This window comes from Cavia porcellus, unplaced genomic scaffold, assembly GCF_034190915.1.
Source record: "Cavia porcellus strain 051 isolate PalLab524CR breed Dunkin Hartley unplaced genomic scaffold, mCavPor4.1 scaffold_1, whole genome shotgun sequence".
In the NCBI taxonomy this organism is placed as follows: Eukaryota; Metazoa; Chordata; class Mammalia; order Rodentia; family Caviidae; genus Cavia; species Cavia porcellus.
The window spans coordinates 43157994-43166577 of NW_026947484.1; positions in this window are offsets into that span (position 1 = coordinate 43157994).

An 8584-nucleotide genomic window follows, 5' to 3' on the forward strand; every position below is an offset into this window, starting at 1 on the left:
AGACCAGCCAGATAAGACCAGAGAAACATACACCTCCCAACATAGGTGAACCACAAGAATACAACAGAGAGGCATGAGGAGAGACAAGGCAGAGGGAACATTTAGTAATGTCCCCACAAACTGATCTCTTTCCCACAATCTAACAATACTGCCTTATTTGCAAATAAGGCTTTAGAAGGTATAATTGTTAAGAGCTCACACTGAAGTGACAAGGATTAATGTAGTATTACTTATCTTTTATAAGAAGAAAAAGCATGGAAGCAGACATACATAGACTGAAGAATGTCATTTGACAACAGTAATCAGAGTGACACTTCTTCAAGTCAAGGAATGTTGAGGATGGCCAGAAATGCCAGAGGTCAAGAGAAAGGCACTGGACAGTTTCTCCCTGGAGCTTTTAAAGAGGGAATGATCCAACCACTTCCTTGATTTCACATCTTTAGCCTCTAGACGTATATAAATCAATTTTCCTTTTGCTGGACAAGAAACCAGCACTCTCAGACCAAAGGAGGAAAGTTGTAATTTGCTTATGGTTTCTGCTCATGATCACCTGGGTTGAAGGCATAGAGACCATGGCAAATGGACATAGTACAGCAAAGCTTCTTATTTCACAGCAGCCAGGAAGTAGAGATGATGAGTGCTAGAAAAGCATAGTCAAAGACTAAATATAACACTATATATAGTGCTGAAAGCCGTGTCTCCTTGACCCTCCCAGACACACTGGGAGCATGCTGTACTAATCTGTTAGGTGTTTTTCATCCAGTCAAGTTGAAATAGCAGGGTTAATGTTCCCAGTAAGAGAACACCTTTTCACTGTTTTCAACCATCTTATTTTAGGTAGTTCGGTACAGCATTCCCAAGAATTAACCATGGAAGCTCATAGGCAGGAATCTCGCTCGGGGCTGTTAGAGACTCCGTAGCCCCTGTCCAATACCCTTGATTTAGGGAAGTTTTCCTCTAAATCATGATGTTTCTTGAATTGGGCAAATTAAGTAACTTCGGTAACACTGGAATCTCCACATCTTTAAAGTACATTTCAGTTCTGGAGAACATTGTGAAAGTTCAGTACAATAATGCTGGTTAAAGCACAATGACATATGCTGACCTTTTTCAGAGAGAACCCAGAAAACCGGGCAACTCAAAGCACTCTTTGTTCCCAGGTTTAAACTTTGGTGAGGCTAGTCTCTGTGTCAGAGTGGAAAACCCTGGGCGTTTCATAGAAGAACTGAGGCAGGAGTACCTTGTCCTCCTTGTCCTTTATTACCTACTGAGTGGTTCTCTACGTGGCAATGTCTGAAGAAAAGAAGCCTTGGAGTTCCTTTCCTCTTTTTCCACATTCTTCTATGATTTCTTTTACCTCTCAAACACAATTTACTTAGAGCAGAGGCTTTTAAACTTTCTTTTCTTGACTTTATTAACCTTAACTACAGTAGCAAATGTTTTATATCATGAAGCAGCATAAACACGTTCTGACTTTTATCCACATGTCCCCCAAAGGCCTCAAGCCCACATATGTGTAGCTTTTCAGAGCTGGCTGGCTGGACGGCATGTGACACTGGGATTAAAAATGTGTGGTACCTCGATTAGTCCACTGATTGGAATTAGTGCAACGCCGGATGTGGATAATGGAAGCCACACTCTGGGTGCTGGTGGCACGAATAAGTATGTTTATTGCTTGAATAGAATGGGAAGGGATAGAGGGAAGGGAGGAAGGCTGGCTGCTGCTTGCCTCTGCTGCCTTCTTCCTGACACAGCATGAGCTGTTTCTCCTCTGTGATGCCCCTGCGCCTCGCCACCCTGCCTGGGAGCCAGGCAACCAGGGACTGAGACAGCTACAAACTGTGTGCTGAAATAAATGTTTCCTCCTTTAACCTGTGGGTGTTGGCTATTGTGCCTCAGAAATGAAAAAATAGCTAACACAACACATATATAAACACAAAATATTTTTCGTCATAAGCAATTATCCTTACCAAATGCAAACATGTCAGATATGTTCTTTTTCTCTCTTTTTTAATTTTTGATGTGTAATGGTTGTATGTATTTATGGTATATAATATGATATAATAAATAGATATAATGATCAAATATGGATAACTAGCATATTCATAATCTCAAACATTTACCATTTTTTGCATTGAAATGTGGAATTGATTGTTCTCCACTGTAGCCATCCTAGTGTGCTGTGGAACACTGATGTTGTTCCTTCCACCCAGCTGCACCCATTTACCCGTTAAACAGCCTCTCTCCGTCTCCCCCTGCCAACTCTCTCAGTCTATGTTAACTACTGTCCCACAGTCCTCTGCTGTGACAGCAATATTTTTACTTTCCCTGTACAAGTGAGACTATTTTGAATTTAACGTCTGTGTCTGATTTACTTTGCTTAATGTAAAGTTCACTAGTCCCACATATGTTCTCACAAAGACAAGATTTCATCACTTTTAGGCTGAGTAGTATTTCATTGTGTGCCTATCACATTTTCTTTATTCACTCACTTGTGAATGGACTCCTTATTTTATTTCATATTTTGGCTAAGTAGAAAAGGGAAAGGAAAGAGAGAAAAAGAAAGGGAAGGAAAGAGAGAAAAAATAAAAATCCTTAGAAAAGACAGAACATATAGCCATAAGGCAGGTAAGCTGTGGTTATGAATGAATTGGTTTGGGAACTGATGATATGATAATTAAAACCAATTTCAAAATTTAGAAAATTTTATAAATCCAGGAATATGGATTATTTGCATATTCCTTTACATTTTTAAAAATTCTTTAATAAAATTTTGTATAGGTATAATATACATACATAATAAAGTTTTAAAATTACACATTGGTACTATGAACGAGAAATGTCTGAAATTATATTTCCTAATTTTTTGACTGATTATGACAGATATGTAGGTGTACTACAGAGTTCTGGTTGCTATACCAAAATGCTATCCATTGAGAACCTTTACACAATAGAAATTTATTTTCTTACAATTTTGGAGGGTAGAAGTACCAGGACAGGGTGCCAGCATGATTCTTGTCCAGTTTGGGCTCTCTTCATTGCTTTGTTGACAGCCAGAGTCTTCTTGAGTCCTCACAGAATAAAAGGGAAGAAAGGAGGGGGAAAAAAAAAAAAAAAAAAAAAAAAACCTCTCTGATGTCATTTCTTGAAAAGGCATTAATTACTTCATGAGGATTCCATATTCATGACTTCATCTAAACCGCATTGTCTTCCAAAGACCCCTTTTCCAAATGCTGTCCTTTAGGAGGTAGGGCTTCACCATGTACATTCTGAGGCGATGCAATGCAGTCTGTCGTAGAAGAAGAGTTATCCGAGTTTTGCATTTTCACTTATTAATCAGATAAAACTACTTAGAAAATCTATTTTTCTTTTCATGGATTGCCTTGAGTTTGTCTTTCAGGAAGACAATGATTTAATCTGCTAATAATGACAATTTTGTTTACTTCTTTCCAGTAATAATGAGTTTTCATTCCCTCATTTTTGTGGGATATTATTGTCAGAAACTTTTATTATCAAAATGAAAAATGATAATGATAACATGTTCTGGATTGTAATTTGAATGTTTATACCACTTAATAATTCAGGGTGCCATTGATTATTAGTTTCAAATATATATGTATATATAGGATACACATATATATTTATAATTCCTAGTTTAATAAAATATTTGTGCTTTTTTTTTTCTTTTCTGGTTCTCCCACCTAAATCACTCAATTTTTATGGTTAATGAATTTAATCATAAAAACGTTTTGGTATGGATTATCATTTTATGATGATTTAAAAATTATAAATATTGTGATGGCAAAGACAACCACTATACAGATTTAGAATATATTAGACAACATAGTAAATATGGTATTTAATCATCACAGTAAACCACGAGAAAATATCATTATATGCTTGCATTTATAAAATGCTTATAATTAGGTTAAATTCATTAGTAGATGAAGTAATTAGTACAAAATCATCTGACCCAAAGCCACTTTGACATATTTATTTTAATTAATCAATTTTAATTGCTATTAATATGTATGAATAGCCACTATTACCTGAGATATAGCAAAATTTCTAAGCCATTTGAATGTATTAATACATTCAGTATTGGAATCACTTTTGAAGTTTGTCATTTTTTGTTTAAAAATGAGGAAACTGAGACACAGAGGATTTATATCTAAATATTTTTATTTTCTTGAAAGCACTTCATACCTCTAATAACATATTAGAACTTGTTGAACTTACTAATAATTTTATTTAGAATTTTGTGTACTTATATTCCTATTAGAAATTTCTTTTTTTGTGCAATGATCTGTAGTTTAATTCTGACTTACATGAATTTCAGAATATTATCAACATTATCATATAATTATTCAAAGTTTTTTTCTGTTAACTTCTGGACCTGAATGTCTTTGGAAGGTATTCTATATTGCTGTATTCAATTAATTCCATCCTAAGTAAATCATGGATTTCTTGACATTATTTAAACATAGTTTATGAACAGTGTAATCTTAAAATTTAACAAACACCTTTGTAAAATATATTTACATCTCTTTCTCTTTCTTTGGCCTTTATACTTTTATTTTGTGAATATGTAGAAGAATGTATGTTTTGTGAATTTTCAAGCTTTAGCTCTATTTTGTCTCTTCAAATGTGTTTGTTATTTATACTGATTCCTTTTTGCTAATTAACTGTCTTCTTTTTGTTTTCATCTCTAGTTACTCCTATCTGTTAGGTTTCTTGAAATAAATTTAGCATTCCAGTTATAGTTTAATTTTTAAAAATTAGTTAAGTTTTAATATTTCCTGTTGAAAGTATTTATGTTTATATCTCCTGTCCTGAATGTAAAATGTGCTATTTTATGAAATTTATGATGTATTTTCATTTTGGTTAGCTTCCATATAAACTGTAACAATTATTGTTTATAATTCTTGATTATTTACAGCTGTCATGGAGAATTTTCTTAAATTTTCTTGTTAGTAGTTATCTACATTAAGTATAGTTTATTTTAAAATCATACAATCATGATATATAGTATATATCTTACACTATATACCTTATAGTATGAATGATACTGACTACCTCATTCCTGATTTACTAAGTTTTTCATAAATTTCCCTGTAACCCTTTAGGTTTTTTCCCTGGGTATATTTTATGAACTTTTACAATATCATGCAAATTTGCATGTAAGATATATAGTTTTTATGCAAATGCAAAATATAAAACTAATCTTAATCAGACTATTAATATGATCTGTAGTCTTTGATGAATGCTGCGCCAATATATTTTGTCATTTATTATTGGAGAGTAAAGATCCAAGGCCAGCTTAATTTTTCATCCACTGGAGGAGTTTTTCAGTGTGTATTCAATGTTTTTGTTTTTTGTTTGTGACTCATGTTTCATAAGAATATATCTGGATAAGGGCTTTTCCAAACAATTGTACTTTACCACATAATCTCCTCCTTTTTAAAATCCCTGTTCTACTCCTTCTTTTTTTTTTTTTTTTTAAAGAAAATCTCATTGACTAAGTTGGCCTTGAACTTGCAGTCTTCCTGCCTCACTTTCCTGAGTTTTATGATTACAAATATGAGTTAAAAACCCTATTTTCTTTCACTTCTTTCTTTCTTTCTTTCTTTCTCTCTCTCTCTCTCTCTCTCTCTCTCTCTCTCTCTCTCTCTCTTTCTTTCTCTCTTTCTTTCTTTCTTTGTGACAGAGTCTCACTATGTAGTCGGGGCTTGTGGTTCTCCTGCCTCTGCCTCCTGAGTGCTGGGCTTGCAGATGTGTGCCATCTCACCCAGTTAGTAAGCTCTTTCTTACTATTAGAAAGTTGTTTCTTAATTATGCCTATTCTGTATTTAAGCGATACTCCTTTGACACCAAGTGTGATTTGCTATATCATGGAATTTATCTCTCATATATATGAGGGAAATATAAATCATATATAGATATGTATTATAATCAGTAATCTATATGTGTGCATGCAAGCATGCAGGTGTGCATAATCCTTTTTTTCTAACACTTAATACCTGTATTTTCCTTCTTGATTTGGGAAAACATCTCTTGCAACTGGTCCCTACGTTGCTTTGGTGTTCTGCAGCAGGGCACATCCAATCCAGAATCAACTGGAGATTTTTAACTGCACCACTGGTTTATATTTTCCTTGAAGCCTTTTCTTAACTAACTACTGTACTGCTTTTGTTACTTCATTTTGATGCCTTTTCAGCCCTCCTCTGACATCCATTAGGTCTTAATCCTGATTAATGAGTAACTACAATTTTCATTCAGATATCACAATACATTGTTCTCAGAGATACCTTTCTCTTATGCTGTTCCTCACTCTTCTAATGCACAAGTCTGTACTGGTCCAATGCTAATACATTTTCTTTTGAAACAGAGACAAGATGTATGACACTTTCATTTTTGTTAACAGAACAAATGGATGTCATGAGTCCCACCTTGTTTCTCTTTGTGCAGTACTGAAATTGTCTTCTGAGAGCCATAGCAGAAAGCAGGTTTTTATAGCGTTAGCAGGGAGCAGGCCATAGAATTCTCTATTGCTTCTTGATTTTTTTCTACTTCTTCCCTAATCTGTTTTTCTGGTTCTAATCCAATTTAATATATAAATATTCTAATTCCTCACATTTTGCAGTGATGTTTTGTATATCCGTTCCTTCTTTTGTGCTCATTCGTTGTAATAATGTATTTCAGAGAGTATATATTGTGTTGCTTCCTTTGCAGACTACATTTCGAAGGAGAAGACAGTTGGCTGACTGATACTAAGTACCGGCATTCAGAGTTGGGAAGTGTAGAAAATGTCTTTCTTGATCTTTGCAAAGGAACCTCTGGACATCAGTCAAGGGTCGCTGCCAGAATACATTGGTTTGTTTGTTTGCCTCCCTCCCTCCCACCTTCCCTTCCTTTCTTCTTTCTCCCCCCCCCCAACTCTCCTACACGACTTCTATTTTTATTTTACATGCATCACATCACTTCTACACGCTAACCTAATGTTCACTGTCTGTTTCACTTGCTTGGAAGTTTTGCTCTTGGCTTCAACTTTCCCCTACTCAAAGAGGATGCTATGTGAGTTGCATCTCAGGTAGATGTCATTTGCTGGCGCCCATCACACATAATTCTCCAGACTTCTTTCAGTTTAAGTCACTATTTCTACTTTCATGCCTGTAGGCAGACCAGAATGAGTTACCATTCTTCATATTGTTATTGCAGCCATAGTTTCCTTTGCCAGAGAGGCTGGGAACTTAATTCCTGCAGAAGTAAACTTCGAACAGGACCATTCCTGGTAGATAAGTAGCTCAGCTTTTTCACTCCCTGTGAGAAAAGTCCTCTGAGTAGCAATCAACAAGTCCGCGCCCACGTCCCCTGGTACTGTTGCTTACTAGCACATCTTGTTTTGGCTTTCCTCGCTTACTCATTTCCCTTGCCTAACAGAGCTTCCCGGGATGTTGTTCTGCTCTTGGGAAAATCCTAAAAAAAAAAAAAAAAAAAAAAAAAAAAAAAAAAAAAAAAAAAAAAAAAAAAAAAAAAGAGGAGATGCCTAGAGATTTACTAAGATTCCCACCAGAGCTTTACATATTTAATGGCAAATAAATGTTGATTGAGTCCATTGATGTGTGTGTTAAATGAGAATGTGTTAGAAATTGATCCCATTCAATTAAATGTGTCATCAAAATATTTGTTCCAAAATATGGCTTTGCGTAAGTAAAATGTTTCTAGTTATTGGTGTAAACGTTTCAGGTTAGAGTCAGTGGTCATATCAACTGTTCAGCTGACAGAATGGTAATCTTTTTTTTTTTTTTTTTTTTTTTTTTTTTTTTGTCTTTTTTTTCGGTACCGGGGATCAAACTCACAACTGCCTGCTTGCAAGGCAGGCGCTTATGCCGCTGAGCTAAATCCCCAGCCCCGGTAATCTTATTTTTTAAATCTTTTTATTTCAAAAATTTAAAAGTATAAGAATCCACATATCCTATCATCCAATGTCAGTAAAGGTTAACACTTGGTGTTCTTATTCTATGTCCCCGACTCCACTTAATTTTTTTAATATTTTGTAGAATTCATACACATGTAGCACCATGCATACATCACAAGCATATAGCAAAATGAATTTTCTTGAACCAAACATCTCCATGTAATCAGCACGTAGATAAAACAAATTAAATATTAATAGTACATTAAGTCCTTTAAAAATTCCTTTTTTGTCAGCGGCATAAGCGCCTGCCTTGCAAGCAGGCAGTCGTGAGTTCGATCCCCGGTACCAATAAAAAGACAAAAAAAAAAAAAAAAAAAAAAAAAAATTCCTTTTTCTTTACTGTTCACACCAACAGAAGGACTCTGCTCTGACTTTTGACTTTCATGAGTCTTCAAAGCTAATAACTCAAATCCCTTTCACTTTACACTTATATCTACCTTGTTTTATACTGTTAAATCTATCTAAAAGCAAAATTGCTCCCACCATATTTTATATGAAGATGTATGTAGATTTTACAGATGTTTCATTAAAAATGCTTTTTCTCAAACAGAAATGACTTAAAATTTGAATTTAGTGAATTAAAGAAAGACGTATATTAAGCAAGTA